Here is a 26,419-nt window from a genome sequence, read left to right on the forward strand (position 1 = left end):
CACGAAGAACTCCAAGATCTAGATCCAAGGGGTTCCCCTCACTCAGAGGAGAAAGTGATTGGTGGAAACGTGGATCTAGATCTCCTCTCTCTTTTCCCTCAAGAACTTGCAAGAAACATTGGAGGGATTGAGAGTTAGCAAGCTCGAAGAAGGTCAACAATGGTGGAAGAACTCGAGCTCAGAGGATCAGGTTCATTGGGGAAGAAGACCCCCTTTTATAGGTAGGGAAAATCCAACCGTTATGCTCACAGCCCGCACAGAGCGGTACTACCACTCGACCTCACGGTACTACCGCTAGGGGTAGCGATACTACCTCAAAGGGTTGCGGTACTACTGCTTGGGAGCAGTACTAAAAAATAAATCCGTGCCTACCACCGCTGGACTTGTGACGAGTTTTTGGTCCAGAGAGGTACTACCGCTGTAGTAGCCGTGGTAGTACCGCTCTCGAGCGGTAGTAAAAAATTACATCCGCACCTGTCCGCGGTAGTACCGCTGCAGCCTTTTCAGCACACCAAAATTGCCACAACTTCTGCAAATGGACTCCGAATTCAACGAAACCAAGTTTGTTGGAAAGATAGCGACAAGGCCTAACACAATCTTGATAGAAATAACAATAATAAGGAAATTAGAAAAGGCCCATAAGAAAATGGTGAGAACCCTTCCTCGAATAAGACCGGTAAAACCTCCAACACCGAAAACACGATAGAAGAAGCATATGAAATCTGTTTTCGGTGTAGTAGAGCTTGTCACGAAGATAACCACAAGCTATAACACCTCAAAAGAAAATACAGATAAGAATCAAGAAATATGATGCAATGATGCAATGGTTTGAGCTCTCGACGAACGATACGATCAAGCTACTTACTTGAGAGCCCCCCTTGATAGTACGGCTATCGATCCTATAACCCGGTCTCCAAACTATCACCATGAGACTGATAAAATATAAAACCTATCAAGGGCAAACCTTTGCCTTGCATGAAGTCCACTTGAGCTAGATGATGACAATCTTAACTCCCTCAAGTTGGACCACCTTTCTTGATTGCGTTCGCTCGATGAAGACTAGTTGATTGCTCCCCCATATTCCACTATGGGTGAGACACTCTTTGGCACATCTTCACAAGTCCATTGATACCATAATGGACGGCAAGCTACAAGCATGATTTCTTTGTGATGCTCCACTTGAACTTGCACAACACAACCTTGATTTGATGTCATCCTCCATGGGTTGTATGTGGTCTTCCTCTTGACGCAAGCCCATGGAAGCAAACCTAACCCCACATAGAACTCTCACAAAGACCATGGGTTAGTACACAAAGCGCAATGGATAATTCTTACCAAACCGTGAGATCACTAGATCCCACTCGGTGTATCTTCTACGCTTTGTGTGATGATCAACTTGAATCACTCTCTGTACTTAGTCTGGATCAACCTTGACTCTTTCCAACTCTCTTCATTTGGATGATGTCTTGAAGGTAAACATGAATGATCACACAATCTTCTTTTTCAAGACATGCTTGCAATAAGCTCGATACTCACATGACCAATCTTTGGATAATTCCTTAATAGCACCTTGGTCAACACATAAACTCCTTGAAACAAACACATGTACTTCAATAAATGCCTATGGACAAATCCTTCAAATATAACTCAATGCAACCATTAGTCCATAGAGAATGTCATCAATTACCAAAACCACACATGGGGGCGCCGCATGTCCTTTCAATCTCCCCCATTTTGGTAATTGATGACAATCACTTTCAAGAGAGTTTATATAAGGAATTATGCATCACCATGCAATGCAACAACAAATGATGCAGGAGAATGAGATGCAAATGCTTAGGAACAAAACCAAAGCAAGAAGAAAACTCTGAAAACCTTCTCCACAAACTCTCTGAAACTTCTCCCCCGTTGGCATCGATTTCCAAAATGGGTGAAAAGCTTTTAAGGCCAATATAAAACGTGTTCCTCCATAAATTGTGTATTTCTCAACAATATAGTGGAATGCCATACACATATACAAAGGTAAATACTTGGAGGAATACAAACTATATTGATGCACAAAGATTGCTAAAAAATGATATACCACAAGGACATAACATAGAGAGACACAAGCAATCAAGCAAACAAAAGATACCAATTGAAGCAAGCAATCAACGGATATCAATTGAACCAACTAGACCAAAGATCCTACGAGCCACATGAAAAAAAGATATTATGATATGAGTGAAGGAGTGTTCTAAAGAAACTAGAGAAGCTCCCCATGATTTGTGCACACATAAGAATTTTTGTATTTGAATACAAAGTGCACAAAATAGGATGATAGCTCCCCGAAAATCAATAGAAACTTACAACAAGTGCAAGTGAGCATATAGGAAACAAAGCCTAGCACTAGCAACAAACAAATGGTTGAGCAATCATGTAAAAGAGGCAACTAAGAATAGGCTCAACCAAAAGATGTGTGTGAGTCATGGCAAAGCTCTTGAGAATACTAATATAAGGATGAGCATTAAGCATCAACATAGTCTTGGGTAAATGAGATACAAGGTGCAAGACTCCTTCCCACACACACACACAACAAGCAAATAGGTTCACAAGCACACTAAAAATGCAAAATGAATAACCAACACTTGCGACAACCCATGGTGAAGAAAGAAAAAGAAAGCCTTATCAAGACGAGGGATACCAATTAAGATGGCAAAAGCCTCGTAAAGACAAGCATGAGCAAAATAATCTTCACCACACTAGAGTGCATCAAAATGCAACAAAATATAAGATCCGCACTCAAGATAAATCCTTTCACATAACCACCAAGGAAAGGTGGACGTGAAAGAATAAGGATAACAACTACAGATGTAACTTCTCTCAAGTGTATAAGATTCTAGGTAGATGAAGATCATGATGATATCAATCCACAAAGAAGGATGCACACACACGAAATAGTTACAAAAAGGAAGGAATAAGATATCCACATGGAAGTCATAAATATACCAATAAGATATTTGCTTGAAGGCATAACACATGGCTAGATATGGTCTTATTGTATATAAATGAGTTCCAACCACACGAGCATCAAAGACATCACAACTAGCAACAAGAGATCATTGTTGGGATGCTTTGAGAAAGGAAACAAATATCACAAGAAAGAATGAATTACTTGCCATGATACAACCTACACAAGGTTGATGCAAGAAATGTGTGCATGAAGTAGATGATGATACTTATTACTGAGATACCATTGGAAGGATGTAGTAGATATCAATTGAAGGTAGTAGATAGTAGTTCATTGAGCATCCTAGCTTGACTCCAATAAGCTCATGGTGACACCACCTTCCTTGTGAGTGAGCCGAGCATCCAATGTATCTCCAATTGCTCCTAGAACAACAACACAAACAAAATGGTACCCAACTTCATTGGGACCAAAGAGTTAGAGAACCAACAATACATAGGACAAACTCCACATAAATATGTGCATATAGATATGAAAATGAATTTCATGCACATCTCATCCAATTTGAGACTTGGTGGAGTTTCCCCTATATATTGGGTCAAAGAAAGAAAGCATGCCAAAGAGACTACATGAAGTTAATATACATGCTCAATACTTTTAAGAAGCGAAACCAATTGACAAAGAAATACAAAGTGAAGAAAAGATAACAAATGAATAAATCAACACTTGGAGGATATCCATAACAGATACATCGAGGAATGAGATATCCATTAATACACACTAAATAAAAGATATCGAACTCCCAAAAGAGAGGATGGTTCCAAACAAACCAAGCTCTCTACAAAGTTTCATGATGGCACAAAGTACCAAAAAGAAAACGGCTTGCCTTCCTTCAACACACACTTGATAAAGATCGCAAGATGAGTGTTTTGTAGAAAATAGGATAGCTCCCCCAAGACTAGACCATTATAGAGAATTTGCATTTGAATACAAAATGCACAAGGTGGGATCACCACTTTCACTATATCTAGAAATCACTAGATAAGATGAAGAAATTAAAAAGATCCATAAGTGGTATGGTAGACAAAGGGAGTTGATACATTCCTTGGCAAGAGAAAAGGAAAATAAAAGCAAAAGCCAGTGTGAAGATGATCAATAAATTCTACCACACAATTGAGTACCAATTGTCAAAAGACAAGAAATAAGTGGAAATAATTCCCGGTGGTAGATAACAAGGATATCCAACATAATCTTCACACCACACACAAGAAAATTGCAACTTGTAGAGCTAACATGCCACCTAGGAACAAGATAATTTACAATATCAATTCTAGGTGACAATATCTCAAATGTACACATTCTCTAGGCTTGTAATATGCACATAGCATATTACTCCCTGCTACGTCTTGAGCTTGCGTTGGTTTTTCTTGAAGAGGAAAGGGTGATGCAGCAATAGTAGCATAGGTATTTCCCTCAGTTTTTGAGAACCAAGGTATCAATCCAGTAGGAGGCTCCTCAAAAGTCCCACGCACCTACACAAACAAACAAAGAACTCACAACCAACGCAATAAAGGGGTTGTTAATCCCTTCATGACCACTTGCGAAAGTGAGATCTGATAGAGATAGTATGATAAGATAAATATATTTTTGGTATTTTATAATACAGATTGGAAAAGTAAAGATGCAAATAAAAGTAGATTGAAAGCTTATATGATAAAAGTTAGACCCGGGGGCCATAGGTTTCACTAGTGGCTTCTCTCAAGATAGCATAAGTATTACGGTGGGTGAACAAATTACTGTCGAGCAATTGATAGAAAAAAGCGAATAATTATGAGATTATCTAGGCATGATCATGTATATAGGCATCACGTCCGTGACAAGTAGACCGACTCCTGCCTGCATCTACTACTATTACTCCACACATCGACCGCTATCCAGCATGCATCTAGAGTATTAAGTTCATAAGAACAGAGTAACACATTAAGAAAGATGACATGATGTAGAGGGATAAACTCATGCAATATGATATAAACCCCATCTTTTTATCCTCGAAGGAAACAATACAATACGTGCCTTGCAACCCCTATTGTCACTAGGTAAGGACACCGCAAGATTGAACCCAAAGCTAAGCACTTCTCCCATGGCAAGAAAGATCAATCTAGTAGGCCAAACCAAACTGATAATTCAAAGAGACTTGCAAAGATAACTCAATCATAAATAAAAGAATTCAGAGGAGATTCAAATATTTCTCATAGATAAACTTTATCATAAACCCACAATTCATCGGATCTCGACAAACACATCGCAAAAAGAGTTACATCGAATAGATCTCCACAAGAGAGGGGGAGAACGTGGTATTGAGATCCAAAAAGAGAGAAGAAGCCATCTAGCTAATAACTATGGACCCAAAGGTCTGTGGTAAACTACTCACAACTCATTGGAGGGGCTATGGTGTTGATGTAGAAGCCCGCCATGGTTGGTTCCCCCTCCGGCGGAGCGCCGGCGAAGGCTCCAAGATGGGATCTCGCGGATACAGAAGGTTACAGCGGTGGAAATTGTTTTTCGTTGGCTCCCTAGATGTTTTCGGGGTACGTGGGTATATATAGGAGGAAGAAGTAGGTCGGTGGTTGCCCGAGGGGCCCACGAGACAGGGGGGCGCACCCTGTAGGGGTGGGCGCGCCCTCAACCCTCGTGGCCGCCTCGGCTGCTTCTTGGCTTGCACTCCAAGTCCTCTGGATCACGTTCGTTCCAAAAATCATGCTCCCGAAGGTTTCATTCCGTTTAGACTCTATTTGATATTCCTTTTCTTCGAAATACTGAAATAGGCAAAAAAGACAGCAATACGGGCTGGGCCTCCAGTTAGTAGGTTAGTCCCCAAAATGATATAAATGTGTAAAATAAAGCCCATAAACATCCAAAAGGGATCATATAATAGCATGGAACAATCAAAAATTATAGATACGTTGGAGACGTATCAAGCATCCCCAAGCTTAATTCCTGCTCGTCCTCAAGTAGGTAAATGATAAAAACAGAATTTTTGATGTGGAATGCTACCTAGCATAATTCTCAATGTAATTTTTTTATTGTGGCATGAATGTTCAGATCCAAATGATTCAAAATAAAAGTTCATATTGACAAAAGAAATAGTAATAATTGAAGCATACTAATAAAAGCAATCATGTCTTCTCAAAATAACATGGCAAAAGAAAGTTCATCCCTACAAAATCATATAGTTAGGCTATGCTTCATTTTCGTCACACAAGAATGTTCCCAAATTCTACACCGCCGATGACAAGCCAAGCAATTGTTTCGTACTTAAATAATCTCAAACTTTTTCAACTTTCATGCAATACATGAGCGTGAGCCATGGATATAGCACTATGGGTGGAATAGAATATGATGATGGGGATTGTGTGGAGAAGAAAAAAAAAGAGTCTCACATTGACGAGGATAATCAACGGGCTATGGAGATGCCCATCAATTGATGTCAACATGAGGAGTAGGGATTGTGTTGTAGGGTGGAACCCTAAGTGAAGATCTTTCACGAATTGGAGGGGGAATCCCCAAGAACAAGATGAACACAAGAGGGAAAACAAGAGGAACACTCAAGAACAAGTCCAAATCACACATCCAATAGACTAACAAACACACAAGATCCATAAGGTACATGAACAATCAAAGGAAACAAGATACATGGTAGAGTTCATCCCAAATCCTATGAAGGAGATGAGGGCTTGATGATCCTATGATGGGGATCCTTCCCCAAGGAGGAGGTCTTGATGTTTGGTCACTCCAAGAGGAGATCTTGATCTCCTAGTGGAGTGGATCCATGGAGCAAAGCTCACAAAAGTCTATCATATACTTTGCTATCCTCTAGATGAGCTAGGATATGCCCTTATATAGTTTAGGGACGAAATAAGAGAGGAGGGGGGATACAAGGGCAAAAAGCCCAAAAGGCACGCAGGCCTCGGAGGGGTCCGGGCAACCGGAGTGCAAGGGACCGGGCACCCGGACCGGTCAGAGGGAGGCACCGAGGGCGGGCCCGAGCACCCGAGGTGCGAGGGGCCGGGCACCCGGAGCAACCAAGGGGTCGTGCCCTTGGCGCTGGGGAGAGGCCGGGCACCCGGGGGTGGTGGCCCGGGCACCCGGGGGAGGTGGCAGGCGGCACCGGGCGAGAGGGCCGGGCACACGGGGCTCCATGGTCGGGCACCCGGGCCCATATGGCCGGGCACCCAGGGCTAGCAGGGGCCGCGTCCAGGTTGAGGCCGGGAACCTGGCCCCAAAGTGGCCGGGCACCCGGAGTGTCAAGGTGCTCCACTTCTTCATTCTTCACGATCCTTCCCTTCCTTTCCTTCTCCGGTGTCTCTTGTACCTCCGTCCTTGCCTCTTCACGGTCCTCTTCTTGATACCTAAGAGTATATAACGCTTCCGATTGAGGTAGAACCCAATTCATGAGTGAATCCGAATGAAACTCAAAGTGGAAAGAGTTAACCTCGGTTTCGATGGCACGTGCGTGTGCTCTTGTCCTAGGTCCTCTCCGTGCTTGGGGTGGTGGAGTTACGTGCATGGTGATGGTCGAGGGATGCTCCGTATCATCTCCCCCCTTGGGAGAGATCCGTCCACGGATCGTGATCTTCATCACCATGGGAAAGAGATGGCGTCGCCATGTAGAAGTGGACAACCACCAAGCACGTATCATGTTGAAGCTCGAAATGGTCACTCTCCAATGTCGCACCATCTTGTAATTCCTTCAAAAGGAGCAAAGATAACAAGCACTTGGAAAAACAAATGTGGTTGGCATTAAAGCAAAACCAAGCATTCAAGAGGTGATTCACCCAAAAAGTGTTGTCATCAAGCATAGCATATGGTGTGACAAGGGAGTGTGGCATGGCATGTAAGTACGTAAATTGAGCAAAATCAAGGACATCATGGAAACGACCATGTAAATGGGAGGTAGCAATGCAAATATGTATGTCAAGAGAATAAGCATCTACCTCAAGATCATAGTAATCATGCATAAAGCACTCAACAAATGGTCGATGGTAAGCATAAGAATCATTCACAACACCAAAGGAGATGATATGTCTAAACACATGCAAGTGCAAGAAAATCCAAGCATAATGTGCATATGGCGTGGTGAATATAGTGTGGCACTCGACACAATAGAAAGAGAAGTTGTTGCAACCAAACATGTGATAGGAGCAAGTAATCCAAGAAGTGGATGCAACATGAGAAAGCATAAAAATCAAGTCGTGCAAACTAGTGGAGCAAAGATGCAACACACTAGATGAAATCATGGCAATCATGTCATGTGAGAAAAGAGTAGGCATAGGCAATGCACATGGCAAATCACAAGCACGATTGCAAAGCAAGATATCATCATAGGAATGGAGCACATAGCAAACATGGCAATAACAAGCAATATCTCCACCAAGCTTGCAAATACACATACAAGTAGTAGAATCAATCATCACGTGTAATGCAAAGAATGGGTCACAAATGCATGGCAAAGGCATAGGAATGAGCATATCATGCAAAGTGAACATGGCAAGATGGACATATAAGATGTAATGGACGATAACCCATAACCATGAGAGAGCCATGTAGAATAAATGCGCGAAGAGAGCGGTGGGAAAGGCAATCCATGTGATCCCAAGTCATCGTTGCTCTCGAGAGCTCGTTTTGTCAACTCATGGGATTGCGAGGTAGACAAGTATTCACGGGTACCTACACAAAAGAAACACAAAACAAAGAAATTGTGCGCGTGGTAAATATACACATCATCCATCATGATGTGTATGTGCACATGTGAGTTAGCACAAGATAAGCATCGCTCAAAGAAATTTGATGCATGGTATAAGAACATGTCATCCATCATGAAAGAATAGTTATTGTGTATGACACAATGGGGATGCAAATTTAGCATAGAAGTATATGGAACATCAATAGCATGTTTATTCATGGGAAGCATATTGTGCACACCAGTATTGGGATCATGCAAAGGATAGGATTGATCAAAATCTCCTAAAATGTATGAGTAAACTATGGGGGTCTCCTCATGAGCAATAGCGGAAACATCATGTGGAGAAAATGGAGAACATCCAAAACAATGCATATCGGAAGCTAGGTGGTCATGGCATGGCATATAAGATAAATGGTGCAAAGGGAGCATATCCATATCATCACAAGAAAAACAAATGCCAATAACCATGGGCTTGTCATCTATGCCATATGTGCAAATTGGGTTAATTTTAATGGATATGCATAGTCACTACGATGAGATTGCAAATATGACATATTGTTGATCTCATGCATAGCATATGACAAGTCAATCGAATTGTCAAACATGATGTGACTGAGAGAATTATCACAAGAAATCCTATGTAACATGGCATCATAACTAATAGACTCCTCATCGCAATCATCAAACTCATCATAAATGGGTAAATCATTGCATGGGGAAGTCACACTAGCATGAAGCATGGTAATAGGTGGATCAACATCATGCAAGCAATCGATACCAAGGATGTCCACTAGTGGGACTAGAGCATCACCTTCACCTATGTTACCTTGTTCATTCCACTCAAGCGGTGTAGGTGAGGTGGCAAAGAGCAAATGGTGGTCATCATCTTCATCTTGATGGAACCATGTGGGGGGTGCATCATATTCCACCATGGCCATCGTCTTGTCCCTAGGAAGGACGAAGTCGTCGAGGATTGGCACGTCATCATAAATGGGACCTAGCACCAAATGAGAAGACACAATAGAGGTAGAGGTTAAGTTGTTAGAAATCGAAATGGCCTCACGTGCCCTATCAACTTCCTCACTCTCTCTATGTGGTGGTGGCTCACTCACTCCCTCAAGATAGGTGCACTCAATGTCACATATGGTGGAGTCACTCAAATCACTCAAGTGGTGGTGGTGGTAACTCTCCTCACATGGGAATTGTGGCAGCTCATCATATATGGGGCTAGTGGTGAAGTCACTCTCACTCTCAATATGGTGGCACAAGTCACTCAAGTCATCATACGTCGTCGTGGTCGAAGGGAAAATCCCATGCTCAACCATCTCATCGTCGTCACCGTGGATGAAGGCCGAAGATGGCACATCATCGCTCTCGTCGTGGATGAAGGCCGAAGATGGCACAACATCCAAAGGCGAAGATGCCTTGAGAACACTTGGCGAAGATGCCAAAGTGGTGGTGGTAGTTGTAGCTCCATCTTGGTGGTGCTTGTCTCGCGGTCTTCTCTTGTGCTCATGATGTTTGGCCATAGCTTGATGTCGAGCTTTTTGGGACTTGTAGGTGTACGCATCACGAGCAGCTTCATCTTGATGGTGGTGTAGTTTATGAGCTTGATGACGTTCTAAAGATCGGCCACTTGAGCGACGCCGCCTTGAAGATGATGAAGGGGAAGAAGACTTGTAGTTGGCCATCATGGCTCGTACTTGATCCCTTTGTTCGGCCAACTTGGTGTCGAGGTAGTCCCTTATCCTTGCTTCGTTTTGGAGAATGTCAATGGCGAGTCGCTCAATGCCTTGCATTGCTCATTGTAGTCCGAAGATGGACGTTTTGGTGATGTAGTTGTTCGCGTTGTCGTTGTCGTGGAAGACCGGAGATGAAATGCCTTGCCTATCCATCACAAGACTCGAGTAGAGGTGAGTAGGAAATGAGATAAACAATACAAAGTTACCTTTTCTCAAAGTTGAGGATGTATCCCGTTTCACTCAATGTGAGATGAAAGAATAGTGGAATTGGTACCGGACTTGTTCACTCACACCTATCAAGTAAAGCTTATGGTGGAGCCCGGTGAGGATAGAGGCACAAAAATTTGATGCAAAATGTTAGCAAGATTCAATAATTTTGGAAAATATTCACAAATTCACAAGTGAAACAAGTAGACCAATAGCAATGGGTGGCACACGGAAACACACACACGGATAGATAAATGGGGTCGTGCAACCAAGGAATGAGCACAAAATGTGGAATCCACGGAAAACGCTCGTATTGCACAACTCAAGAGAGACGCTAGCACGATTGCTCAATAGGCGGATAGGACACTTGTGCACAACCTATAAGATGCAAATGTATGAGCTTTCGATCCCAAGTATGCTATGTGTATGATGTTCCCGGTGTTCTTCTCAAGATGATCCAAGATGATAGGATGTGACAATCTTATGTGCAATGGGGTATGATGCTATGGCTCTTGCTCACGAGCTCTTTGCTCTTCTTTTGCTTAAAAGCTTTTTTTATATGGCCACTTATGCAAAATGCACAAACCAAGATAGCAATTTTGTATATGCGGGAACAATCTTGTGACACAAGGGATGATATGATGATACCAAGATGATACCAATATGATATGGTATGTATGCAATGGAAGGTATGGATCACTAATGTGCACAAGTAACGTTGCCGGCAATACTCAAATGGTTAGTCTCGATAGGCAAGTGACGCAAAATGGGCTAAGGGGTTAACAATGTAATGGCAAGAATGTACAATGATAGGATACCACAATACCAAGATGATATAGAGGGTACCGTTCTTGCTTACGGTTAGGGTGTCAAATTGGTGAAGTGGTCGATGTCGATGACGACCTCGCGGCGATGATGAGTGGCAGTGTTCTTGATGTAGATACCAAGATGATGTAGACCCGTCCCTAAGTAGCCAAAACACCTTAGGAAACGGTAAAAAAACCGCGAACTCAAAATCTCAAGGAAAATGTCAAATGGTGGTAGCGGAAAGCTATGGTTGTTCCGGAGTTAGCAATGTGGAAGTGGTGGTGGTGGTTGATGACTAAGCGACCATACCTAAGTAGCCGAAACACCTTAGGAGACTCAAGTCACCACTCAAGCAACCACAAATGCGGTATGGATAAAAAAATGGGTTCGGTGGCGGAAAGCGATGGTGGTTTTGCGAATGATATGGTGGATGGCCTATGCAAAGATGCCAAAATGCCAAAATTTTGATCGAGTCAAATGATGTTGGAACCTATCTACATGGATGGGGGATGTCAATAGCTACTCAACGAGCTAAAGAACATCAAAATCGGACTCCGGAGGTGAAAGTTATGGCCAAAACGGTGATGGGGTTGGGCTGATTCTGGGGGGTGCGGGTGCCCGGGATTTGGGGGTGCGGGCACCCGGGGTGGTCAGGGGCAAACAACCCGGGGGTGCGGGTGCCCGGGGCTTGGGGTGCGGGCACCCGGGGGGGGGGGTCAGCGGGGGTGGGCGGGGGGGGGGGGGGTCCGGGTGCCTGGGGGTGTCGGGTTTGGGCGGAAATTCATGGATAAATGGAAGAAATTTGTGGATTTCGTGGAGGGAAAGGTGGAGATGGATGTGGGGAATGCTAGATCCACTTGAAACCAAGCAAACCCATGGATCAAATCCAACAAAATCTCATCAAACCCACAAATCACAAAAAAAAAATTGGGGCTATTTTTGGTGGGGAATTTTCGAAATTGGGGTAGAACACAACAAAATTAGGCTAGAGAACAAGATGGGGGCTCCAATTTAATGAGAAACCATGGCTCATGATACCAAGATGTTGTAGGGTGGAACCCTAAGTGAAGATCTTTCACGAATTGGAGGGGGAATCCCCAAGAACAAGATGAACACAAGAGGGAAAACAAGAGGAACACTCAAGAACAAGTCCAAGTCACACATTCACTAGACTAACAAACACACAAGATCCACAAGGTACGTGAAAAATCAAAGGGAAACAAGATACATGGTAGAGTTCATCCCAAATCCTATGAAGGAGATGAGGGCTTGATGATCCTATGATGGGGATCCTTCCCCAAGGAGGAGATCTTGATGTTTGGTCACTCCAAGAGGAGGTCTTGATCTCCTAGTGGAGTGGATCCATGGAGCAAAGCTCACAAATGTCTATCATATACTTTGCTATCCTCTAAATGAGCTAGGAGATGCCCTTATATAGTTTAGGGACGAAATAAGAGAGGAGGGGGGATACAAGGGCAAAAGCCCAAAAGGCACGCAGGCCTCGGAGGGGTCCGGGCACCAGGAGTGCGAGGGACTAGGCACCCGGTCCGGTCAGAGAGAGGCACCGAGGGCAGGCCCGGGCACCCGGGGTGCGAGGGGCTGGGCACCCGGACCAACCAGGGGGCCGCACCCTTGGCGCTGGGGAGAGGCCGGGCACCCGGGGGTGGTGGCCCGGGCACCCGGGGGAGGTGGCAGGTGGCACCGGGCGAGAGGGCCGGGCACCTGGGGCTCCATGGCCGGGCTGGGGCAGCGCCCAGGGGGAGCGGGCACCCGGGGCTGGATGGGGCCGCGCCCAGGTTGAGGCCGGACACCCGGGCCCAAAGTGGCCGGGCACACGGAGTGTCCAGGTGCTCCACTTCTTCATTCTTCATGATCCTTCCCTTCCTTTCCTTCTCCGGTGTCGCTTGTACCTCCGTCCTTGCCTCTTCACGGTCCTCTTCTTGATACCTAAGTGTGTATAACGCTTCCAATTGAGGTAGAACCCAATTCACGAGTGAATCCTAATGAAACTCGAAGTGGAAAGAGTTAACCTTGGTTTCGATGGCACGTGTGTGTGCTCTTGTCCTAGGTCCTCTCCGTGCTTGCGGTGGTGGAATTACGTGCATGGTGATGGTCGAGGGATGCTCCGCATCAGATTGCCATGCAACAGATGCACTAGAGCTATAAATGAATGAAAGCTCAACAAAAGAAAACTAGTGGGTGTACATCCAACTTGCTTGCTCACGAAGACCTAGGGCATTTGAGGAAGCCCATCATAGGAATATACAAGCCAAGTTCTATAATGAAAAATTCCCACTAGTATATGAAAGTGACAACATATGAGACTCGCTATATGAAGAACACGGTGCTACTTTGAAGCACAATATATGAGACTCACTATATGAAGGACATGGTGCTACTTTCAAGCACAAGTGTGGAAAAAGAGATAGTAACATTGCCCCTTTTTATTTTTTTTATTTTTTTCTTTTTCTTTTTCTTTTTTTCTTCTTTTTTTCTTTTTTCTTTTTTTCTATTTTTGGCCTTTTCTTGTTTTCTTTTTCGCCTTTCTTTTTTTCCCTTTTTTTCTTTGGGACAATGCTCTAATAATGATGATCATCACACTTTTATTGATTTACAACATATGAATTACAACTCAAAACTAGAACAAGATATGACTCTATATGAATGCCTCTGGCGGTGTACCGGGATGGTGCAATGAATCAAGAGTGACATGTATGAAAAATTATGCAAAGTGGCCTTGCCACAAATACGATGTCAACTACATGATCATGCAATGGCAATATGACAAAAGTAATGCGTGTCATGATGATAAATGGAACAGTGGAAAGTTGCATGGCAATATATCTCAGAATGGCTATGGAAATGCCATAATAGGTAGGTATGGTGGCCGTTTTGAGGAAGATATAAGGAGCTTTATGTGTGATAGAGAGTATCGTATCACGGGGTTTGGATGCACCGGTGAAGTTTGCACCAACTCTCAAGGTGAGAAAGGGCAATGCACGGTACTGAAGAGGCTAGCAATGATGGAAAGGTAAAAGCGCGTATAATCCATGGACTCAACATTAGTCAAAAGAACTCATATACTTATTGCAAAAATTTAGAAGTCATCAAAAACCAAGCACTACGCGCATGCTCCTAGAGGGATAGATTGGTAGGAAAAAACCATCGCTCGTCCCTGACCGCCACTCATAAGGATGCACAATCCAAGTACACTTCATGTTTCAAATTTGTTACACAACTTTAACCATACGTGCATGCTACGGGACTTGCTAACTTCAACACAAGCATTCTTTAAATTCATAATCACCCAACTAGCATGACTTTAATATCACTACCTCCATGTCTCAAAACAATTATCAAGTATCAAATTGATCATAGCATCCAATTCACTTCCTATGATAGTTTTTATTATACCCAACTTGGATGCCTACCATTCTAGGACTAATTTTATAACCATAGCAAATACCATGCTGTTCTAAGAGACTCTCAAAATAATATAAGTGAAGCATGAGAGACTAGCAATTTCTCCAAAATTAAGCCACCACCGTTCTCTAAAAGATATAAGTGAAGCACTAGAGCGAAAACAATCTAGCTCAAAAGATATAAGTGAAGCACAAAGAGTATTCTAATAAATTTCAATCAAGTGGGCTTCTCCTAAAAGGTGTGTACAGCAAGGATGATTGTGGAAATATAAAAATCAAAGACTAATATCATACACGACGCTCCAAGCAAAACACATATCATGTGGCGAATAAAAATATAGCTCCAAGTAAAGTTACCAATGAACGAAGACGAAAGAGGGGATGCCTTCCGGGGGCATCCCCAAGATTAGGCTTTTGTCTATTCTTGAATATCTTGGGGTGCCTTGGGCATCCCCAATTTTAGGCTCTTGCCACTCCTTATTCCATAGTCCATCAAATCTTTACCCAAAACTTGAAAACTTCACAACACAAAACTCAACAGGAAATCTCATAAGCTCCGTTAATGAAAGAAAACAAAACCACCACATAAGGTACTGTAATGAACTCATTCTTTATTTATTTTGGTGTTAAACCTACTGTATTTCAAGTTCTCTATGGCTCATACCACTTAATACTAGCCATAGATGCATTAAAATAAGCAAACAACACACGAAAAACAGAATTTGTCAAAAACAGAACAGTCTGTAGCAATCTGTAACTAACGCAAACTTCTGGAACTCTAAAAATCCTACCAAAATACGAAGTCCTGGAAACCTTTTCTATTGATCATCAGAAAAAAGAATCAACACAAAAGCACGTTTCTGTGATTTAGCAAAACTAATTTCGTGCGCGCAAAGTTTCTGTTTTTCAGCAGAATCAAATTAACTATCACCATAGGTTATCCTATAGGTTCTACTTGGCACAAACACTAATTAAAACATAAAAACACATCTAAACAGAAGGTATATGCAAAATTTATTACTAAACAGGAACAAAAACAAAAAACACAAATAAAATTGGGTTGCCTCCCAACTAGCGCTATTGTTTAACACCCCTAGCTAGGCATAAAAGCGAAGATAGATCTAAGTAGTGACATCTTTGGCACTCAATTCCTCAATAGAGCACTTATAATCTTTAGGGTTTTCTCCCTTTTTGGCAATGATTAAAACCTTAGGAAAAAATTCAAGAACTTCGTTTGTAGCAAAAGGTTCCTTAACGATAGAGACAATTGGGATGAACACTTATGGATTTTAGATCCGCGTCTCCCTTACTAGAAGATTCACCCTTTTTTAGGAACATAAATAAATTTGGAAGTTTTGGTAGGAGGTTTTGGAGTGTTTTTCATGGAAGAAAAAGCCGACCCTAAGTTGGTAATGATATCCTCAAGTTTACCGATTCTTGCAGAATCTAGATCAATTTTTTCATTAACTATAGGTTCTTTCTCCTTAAAAAATTTCAAAGTAACTCAAACCCTAGATCCATATTTGGTAATGTGATTATGAATCTTTTTATCCAAATTTTCAATCGACTCAATAGTGGCAACTTTATTTCCAATAATTTCAAGCCGTTGCATCACATGTTCCAAAGTTAAAACAGTTCCATTAACCAAAAGAGGTGGTGGGCCAAACAAATCTAGCATAGCATTATAAGCATCAAACGTATTGCTACTCAAGAAATCCCCTCCGGTAATGGTATCAAGAGCATCTATTCCAAGGAGTAATGCCTACATAAAAATTGCGACGAAGAACGGAAGTAGAAAGCTTCCTAGTAGATTTATTTTGAGCATTGCATATTCTATGCCAAGCACCTTTTAAATTTTCTCCCTTCCTTTGCTTAAAATTGAGAATTTCATGTTCGGGAGTAATAACAAGGATAGGAGGACTAGCCATTATGACAAGGTAAACGATCTAACACACGAGCAAATAGAAAAAGGCAAGAAAAAAGAGAGGAGAAGATTGGGAAAGAGAGGGCGAATAAAACGGCAAGGGTGAAGTGGGGGAGAGGAAAACGAGAGGCAAATGGCAAATAATGTAAATGCGAGGGAGATGAGTTTGTGATGGGTACTTGGTATGTCTTGACTTGAGCGAAGACCTCCCCGGCAACGGCACCAGAAATCCTTCTTGCTACGTCTTGAGCTTGCGTTGGTTTTCCTTGAAAAGGAAATGGTGATGCAGCAATAGTAGCGTAAGTATTTCCCTCAGTTTTTGAGAACCAAGGTATCAATCCAGTAGGAGGCTCCCCAAAAGTCCCACGCACATACACAAACAAACAAAGAACTCGCAACCAACGCAATAAAGGGGTTGTCAATACCTTCACGGCCACTTGCGAAAGTGAGATCTGATAGAGATAGTATGATAAGATAAATATATTTTTGGTATTTTATAATATAGATTGGAAAAGTAAAGATGCAAATAAAAGTAGATTGAAAGCTTATATGATAAAAGATATAGCCGGGGGCCATAGGTTTCACTAGTGGCTTCTCTCAAGATAGCATAAGTATTACGGTGGGTGAACAAATTACTGTCGATCAATTGATAGAAAAGCGAATAATTATGAGATTATCTAGGCATGATAATGTATATAGGCATCACGTACGTGACAAGTAGACCGACTCCTGCCTGCATCTACTACTATTACTCCACACATCGACCGCTATCTAGCATGCATCTAGAGTATTAAGTTCATAAGAACAGAGTAACGCATTAAGAAAGATGACATGATGTAGAGGGATAAACTCATGCAATATGATATAAACCCCATCTTTTTATCCTCGATGGCAACAATACAATACGTGCCTTGCAACCCCTATTGTCACTGGGTAAGGACACCACAAGATTGAACCCGAAGCTAAGCACTTCTCCCATGGCAAGAAAGATCAATCTAGTAGGCCAAACCAAACTGATAATTCGAAGAGACTTGCAAAGATAACTCAATCATACATAAAAGAATTCAGAGGAGATTCAAATATTTCTCATAGATAAACTTGATCATAAACCCACAATTCATCGAATCTCGACAAAGACACCGCAAAAAGAGTTACATCGAATAGATCTCCACAAGAGAGGGGGAGAACATGGTATTGAGATCCAAAAAGAGAGAAGAATCCATCTAGCTCATAACTATGGACCCGAAGGTCTGGGGTAAACTACTCACAACTGATCGGAGGGGCTATGGTGTTGATGTAGAAGCCCTCCGTGGTCGGTTCCCCCTCCGGCGGCGCGCCGGCGAAGGCTCCAAGATGGGATCTCGCGGATACAGAAGGTTACGGCGGTGGAAATTGTTTTTCGTTGGCTCCCTGGATGTTTTCGGGGTACGTGGGTATATATAGGAGGAAGAAGTAGGTCGGTGGCCGCCCGAGGGGCCCACGAGACAGGGGGCACGTCCTGGAGGGGTGGACGCGCCCTCCACCCTCGTGGCCGCCTCGGCTGCTTCTTGGCTTGCACTCCAAGTCCTCTGGATCACGTTCGTTCCAAAAATCACGCTCCCGAAGGTTTCATTCTGTTTGGACTCCGTTTGACATTCCTTTTCTTGAAAATACTGAAATAGGAAAAAAACAACAATATAGGCTGGGACTCCGGTTAGTAGGTTAGTCCCAAAAATGATATAAATGTGTAAAATAAAGCCCGTCAACATCCAAAAGGGGTAATATAATAGCATGGAACAATAAAAAATTATAGATACATTGGAGACGTATCACTCCCCCATAATGTGATACCAATAAGAACTTAATAGGAGGCAATAAGAGGATCCAACAAGAGATAATTAATGGACTATTTAGAATTTGAATTTCTCATGAGAAGACATACCACATAGCGACTAGATAATCTTGTAATATCAATACTAGATGGTATTCCTCATGTACACACATTTATAGGATTGTGAGGTGTACAAACCACATCACTCCCCCATAATGGGATATTCCATTAATCTCTAACAAGAGCCAACTAAGATACAAACAAGATGCATAAAGGCTCAATGTACGACACACATGTACATGATGTGCAAACCAACACACACATACTTGATTACTCAAGATAAGCAATTGGAGGCACAACATATACAAACACATGCAAGGAACAAAACCAAAACATGCAAAGGGGCAAGTAACTTTCAATGTAAAAAATGTAAGTACAAGTTACCGGAAGGAGGAACATTGGATATAGTATAGAAACTTGATAACCCAATTAATTTGGCTTGAGACACTAATAATGATGAAGTCCCCTTAATTCTTCACAAAGTAGCCAAGTCTCCAATGCCATCCAACAACACCTATTGATCAAGTTTGAGCTAGTTGGTCCCCAACCAAGTTGGGTCCTAAGATATTAGTCACAATAGGCTTGGCTACCCAAATGGTTCTTTTTCTTGACACCACTTTGAGTACCAACAACTTGGCAAACACATTGCCAACCTTATCCTTCCCAAGAGAATAGATATCATCAATAATAATTGGATTGGATAAGTTACCACTAGTGCATGAAGAAGCAAGGTGACCTTTCTCAAGACATAGGTAGCAACGTCTACTCTTCACTTTCTTCTCACTTGATTTCTCAACTTGAGAACCATTAGCTTGAGTTTTCTTGGGAAGAGGCCTTTCTTCAACTTGAGGTTGAGCATGAGAGTGAACTTGTGGCCGCTTCCCTTGTTGCTTGTCACTAATGGACTTATTCTTCATGACACTTTTCCAAGTCTTTCTTCAAAGAGGTGACTTGTGCCTTGAGCTCTTTGATTTCCTCTACATGGTTAGTCTCAACACAAGCACTACAGGAAGTATAAGTTTCATCGTTAGAGCAACAAGGCAAGGAAAGCAATTCATCACAAGATGTACCAATTTTATGCATGGATGGATCATGAGGACTAGCACAAGGCAATATTAGCATTTTGACTAAAAGTAGTGCTAGTATCCACATGAGGCTCACTTGATGTTACCTTAGCAATCATGGCCTCATGAGCTATCTTTAGCACATTATGGGATACTAGAAGATCATCATGAGAGTTTGAGAGCTTTTCATGGCTTTCTTCCGATTTCCCATAATTGTAGATAGCAACTCAAGTTGAGCCCGTAGCTCAACATTTTCCTTCAAATGGATGCTTCACAAGAAATAGAGTTAGTAGCACAAGCATCATCATTGGCAACAAGAGGAGAAGGCAACTTGGCAAGCACTTTCAAATAGGAAGCTTTAGGTTGAGCATGACACTTGGTGAGTTTGATGAGCTCACTCTTAATGACCCTAGAGCCATTTTCGAGGTGCTCAAAGTCCTCAAGGAGTCTAGCATGAGCAACTTCAAGCTTAGCATTTTTAGTTTTGAAATCATTGGCCACCTCAAGAGCTCTATCATGAGATTCCCTCACTCTAGATAATTCTAGAGCAAAAGTCTCCTCAAGAGATTCAGAGGTAGTTTGTTCATGTTCAAGAGCTTGAGATAGCTCCGCGATCTCATTTGCGTAATCATGCACATGAGCTTCCATTTTATCAATGGTGACCTCATGCTCCTCTAGATGAGATTCCAACTCCTCAATGTATTTCTTGCCTTCAATGGCAATGGACATTATTTCCATGAAGTTGGAATGAGCAATTTTATTTTTATGAAGAACTCTAAAAATCATTCCCCCCTTCATTTTTAAGGAGGCAACATTATCATTCTCTTCATGATTATCCTCATCATCATTAGCATCAACATCATCATCAAGAGACATATTGGGGTTCAAGGTAGGAGATACCTTTTAAGCCTTGGCCATAAGGCAAAACGTAATAGATGATAACGAAGGATCCCTTGAAGCGCCATTCAAGACCACATCTTGTTCCATGGAGTGTTGGGTTTCCTCTACATTGTTAGCACAACAACTAGAGGAAATACAAGCATTTTTATCATGGCAACAAGATATAGCAAGCATATCATCATGAGATTTGAGCAAGCAATTTCTACATGATATGCAAGGACTATAAACACAAGCATGTGAACCATGTAAGGTGCTCGAAGTGTTAAAGTCCAAAGAAGGACCATTGCAATAAGATAGTAGTGAAGCATCACCAAGAACAAGCACACTATCATCATTGCAATGACCAATACTACTCACCCTAGCGTTACCTTGTGGCAATCCACATGTAGGTGAAGTAGAGGAAGTTGAGAAGGCAACATGGCCGGAGGTGGAGGGAGAACAATCATCCCCACAAATCTAGACACACCATATTTATCTTGAAGCTTTGTCCACAACTCATGAGCATCCCGGAACGACATGAGTTGAAATATAACTATATTGCTCAAAGCATCAAAAAGCACATTAGAAGCTTGAGCATTGAGATAAGAGTTTTTCTCATCCTCTAAAGATAATCTTTGGGGATCCTTTGGAGGAGAAAAACCCATATCTACAATCCGCTCTAAATTTGGGTCCATGACCCTAAAGAGATTAAGCATGCGAATTACCCAAACATCAAAATTTGTGCCATTGAAACTAAGAATGTCAGAGAATTCTGAACACCTAGTCGACATCCTTACTCTCTAGGCGGTTAAGCTCTATAAAGAGAGATGATGCTCTGATACCAATTGAAAGGTCATGGATGTCACCTAGAGGGGAGGTGAATAGGCACTTTAAAATAATTACGGTTTAGGCTTGAACAAATGCGGAATAAACCTAGCGGTTAATTTGTCAAGCACAAAACCTACAACAACTAGGCTCACCTCTGTGCACCAACAACTTATGCTAAGCAAGATAAGTAACTATGTGATAGCAAGATATATGACAAAGAACAATATGGCTATCATAAAGTAAAGTGCATAAGTAAAGGTCTCGGGTAAGAGATAACCGAGGCACGCGGAGACGATGATGTATCCCGAAGTTCACACCCTTGTGGATGCTAATCTTTGTTTGGAGCGGTGTAGAGGCACAATGCTCCCCAAGAAGCCACCAGGGCCACCGTAATCTCCTCACGCCCTAGCACAATGCAAGATGTCGTGATTCCACAATGGGGCCCTTGAGGGCGGTCACCGAACCCATAGAAATGGCAACCCTTGGGGGCGGTCACCGAACTCGTACACTTTGGCAACCCTTGGGGGCGGTCACCGGTACCCGTCGAATTGTTTGGGGCGATCTCCACAACCTAATTGGAGACCCCGACGCTTGCCCAGAGCTTTACACCACAATGATTGAGCTCCGAACAACACCAACCGTCTAGGGCGCCAAGGCACCCAAGAGGAACATGGTCTAGGGTGCCCAAACACCCAAGAGTAATAAGCTTCTCAAAGTTCACTTCCACGTATCACCATGGAGATCTCAAACCGATGCACCAAATGCAATGGCAAGGGCACACAGAGTGCCCAAGTCTTTCTCTCCCAAATCCCACCAAAGCAACTAATGCTAGGGAGGAAAATGAGAGGAAGAACGAAAGAAGAACACAAAGAACTCCAAGATCTAGATCCAAGGGGTTACCCTCACTTAGAGGATAAAGTGATTGGTGGAAACATGGATCTAGATCTCCTCTCACTTTTCCCTCAAGAACTTGCAAGAAACATTGGCGGGATTGAGAGTTAGCAAGTTCGAAGAAGGTCAACAATGGGGGAAGAACTCGAGCTCAAAGGATAATGTTCATTGGGGAAGAAGACACCCTTTTATAGGTGGGTAAAAATCCAAATGTTATGCTCACAGCCAGCACAGGGCGGTACTACCGCTCGACCTCATGGTACTACCGCTAGGGGTAGCGATACTACCTCAAAGGGTAGCGGTACTACTGCTTGTGAGCGGTACTAAAAAATACATTCGTGCCTACCACCGCTGGACTTGTGATGAGTTTTTGGTCCGGAGTGGTACTACCGCTGTAGTATCCGCGATAGTACCGCTCTGGAGCGGTAGTAAAAAATTACATCCGCTCCTGTTCGCGGTAGTACCGCTGCAGCCTTTTCATAACACCAAAACTGCCACAACTTCTGTAAACGGACTCCGAATTCAATGAAACCAAGTTTGTTGGGAAGCTAGCAACAAGGCCTAACACAATCCTGATAGAAACAACAACAATAAGGAAATTAGAAAAGGCCCATAATAAAATGGTGAGAACCCTTCCTCGAATAAGACAGGTAAAACCTCCAACACCGAAAACGCGATAGAAGAAGCATATGAAATCTCTTTTCGATGTACTAGAGCTTGTCACGAAGATAACCACAAGCTCTAAAACCTCAAAAGAAGATACAAATAAGAATCAAGAAAGATGATGCAAGGATGCAATGGTTTGAGCTCTTGACGAACGATACGATCAAGCTACTCACTTAAGAGCCCCCCTTGATAGTACGGCTATCGATCCTATAACCCGGTCTCCAAACTATCACCATGAGACTGGTAAAATATAAAACCTATCAAGGGAAAACCTTTGCCTTGCATGAATTCCACTTGAGCTAGATGAAGACGATCTTGACTCCCTCAAGTTGGACCACCTTTCTTGATTGCGTTCGCTCGATGAAGACTAGTTGATTACTCCCCCATACTCTATGGGTGAGCCACTCTTTGGCACATATTCACAAATCCATTGATACCATAATGGACGGCAAGCTACAAGCATGATTTCTTTGTGATACTCCACTTGAACTTGCACAACACAATCTTGATTTGATGTCATCCTCCATGGGTTGTATGTGGTCTTCCTCTTGACGCAAGCCCATGGAAGCAGACCTAACCCCACATAGAACTCTCACAAAGACCATGGGTTAGTACACAAAGCGCAATGGACAGTGCTTACCAAACCGTGAGATCACTTGATCCCACTCGGTGTATCTTCTACGCTTTGTGTGATGATCAACTTGAATGACTCTCTGTACTTAGTCTTGATCAACCTTGACTCTTTCCAACTCTCTTCATTTGGATGATGTCTTGTAGGTAAACATGAATGATCACACAATCTTATTTTTCAAGACAGGCTTGCAATAAGCTCAATACTCACATGACCAATCTTTGGATAATTCCTTAATAGCACCTTGGTCAACACATAAACTCCTTGAAACCAACACATGTACTTCAAGAAATGCCTATGGACAAATCCTTCAAATATAACTCAATGCAACCATTAGTCCATAGAGAATGTCATCAATTACCAAAACCACTCATGGGGGCACCGCATGTCCTTTCAGAGACGCAGTTGCATGTTAAGCCTCGCGACACAACTAGGGGGGCATCTTTTTTCTTTTTATTGACACCTCAGTTGCATGTTCACCCCTCGCCTCGCAACTAGTGGGGTCGTCTGTTTTTTTAGTAGCCCAAGTTGCATGTCAACCCTCGCAACGCAACTAGGGGCGTCTGTTTTGTTTTTTATTGGCTCCCCAGTTGCAAGTCTACCTTCAACCTGCAACTACGGGGGGTGTTGTCCGTTTTACTTCTCTTTTATAGGAGCCCCAATTGCATGTCAACCCTCGCGATGCAACTAGGGGGAGTCTGTTTTTTTAGGAGCCCCAGTTGCATGTCTACCCTTGCCTCGCAACTAGTGGGGTCATCCTTTTTTTGAAGGATCCCCAGTTGCATGTCAACCCTCGTGACACAACTAGGGTTGGCGTCTGTTTTTTTATTTATTGGTGCCCCAGTTGCAAGTCTACCTTCGACTCGCAACTAGGGGGTCATGTGTTTTTTGTTTTTTTATTGGCACCCAGTTGCGAGTCTACCTTCGACCCGCAAGTAGGGGAAGTGATGTCCTTCTTTTATAGGAGCCCCAGTTGCATGTTTTTTTGTAGGAGCCCTAGTTGAATGTCTACCTTCAATGCGCAACTTAGGGGGGGGGAGGGTGTTGCTCGTTTAGAATTTTTTTGTATGAGCCCCAGTTGCATGTCAACCCCCGTTACACAACTAGGAGTGTGTTTATTTTTGTTTTTTTGGCGCCCCAGTTGCAAGTCCACCTTTGACCCGCCAGTAGGGGGCGTCTGTTTTGCTTTTTTATAGGAGCCCCAGTTGCATGTCTACCCTCGCCCCGCAACTAGTGGGGTCGTCCATTTCTTGGTAGGAGCCTCAGTTGCATGTCTACCCTCACCTCGCTACTAGTGGGGTCATCCATTTTTTTGTAGGAGCCCCAGTTGCATGTCAACCCTCGCGACATAACTACGACGAACATCTGTTTTGTAATTGGCGCCCCAGTTGCAAGCCTACCTTCGACCCGCAACTAAGGGGGGTTGTTTTTGTTTTCTTATCAGCGTCCCAGTTGCAAGAGTCTACCTTCGACCCGCAACTAGGGGGGTGTCATCCATTTTTCTTTTTTTATAATAGCCCCCGTTGCATGTCAACCCTCGCAACGCAACTAGACGGCGTCTGTTTTGTTTTTTATTGGCGCCCTAGTTGCAAGCCAACCTTCAACCTACAACTACGGGGGGTTGTTTTTGTTTTCTTATTAGCGCCCCAGTTACAAGTCTACCTTTGACCCGCAACTAGGGGGTGTCATCCATTTTGCTTTTTTTATAATAGCCCTAGTTGCATGTCAACCCTCGTGACGCAACTAGGCGGCATCTATTTTATTTTTTATTGGCGCCCCAGTTGCAAGCCTACCTTCAACCCGCAACTAGGGGGGCGGGGTTGTCGTCCATTTTGTTTTTTTGTAGGAGCCCCAGTTGCATGTCAACCCTCGCGACACAACTAGAGGGCATCTGTTTTGTTACAATTGCAAGCCAACCATTGACTTGCAACTGGGCCATACGCTCTTTTATCCTAGTTGCAAGTCAACTATCGACATGCATTTGGGCCCGGCTTTTTTTTGCCGCAATTGCAAGTTCACCATTGACTCGCAAGGAGGGTTGACTTTTTTGTCCTGGTTGCAAGTCAACCATGAACTTGCAACTGGGTTTAACCCTTTTTGTTCTAGTCACAAGTCAACCATTGACACGCAACTGAGACCTTGATCTTTTTTGCCGCAGTTGCAAGTCAATCATCGACTCGCAACTGGGCCTGATGGTTTTTTTAGTTGCAAGTCCACCATTGACATGCAACTAGACGCTTGATTATTTTTTAGCCAAGTTGCAACTCCATCCTTGACTCGCAACTGACCTGATGTTTTTTGACTCAATTGCAAGTCCACCACTGACCTGGGCCCGACCTTTTTTATCTTAGTTACTGGACTCTTGATTATTTTTTAGTCAAGTTGCAAGTCTATCCTTGACTCGCAACTGGCCTGGTGTTTTTTTGACAAAATTGCAAGTCCACCATTGACTCACAATAGGTTTAACCATTTTTTTATCTCAGTTGTAAATCCACCATCGACTCACAACTTGGCCGTCACTTTTTTTCCCAATTGCAAGTCTACCATTAACATGCAACTCGGCTATTTGATTATTTTTTTCATTTTGTTTCTCTAAAATTCACAAGTTCTGAAAGCTGTTCATTATCTTTTAGAAATTTGTTCAAATTTTCAAAAATACTTTAATTTCATGAACATTTTATCGTCATTTTTTTTGAACTATTTAATACCTTTGATTTTATGAATTTGTTACGCATTTTTAACATTTTTTTCAAATACAATGATTAACATTTTTAATTACATGTTTTGATGTCTACTTT

The sequence above is a fragment of the Triticum aestivum genome, chromosome 1B (genome assembly GCF_018294505.1).
Source record: "Triticum aestivum cultivar Chinese Spring chromosome 1B, IWGSC CS RefSeq v2.1, whole genome shotgun sequence".
Taxonomy (NCBI): Eukaryota; Viridiplantae; Streptophyta; class Magnoliopsida; order Poales; family Poaceae; genus Triticum; species Triticum aestivum.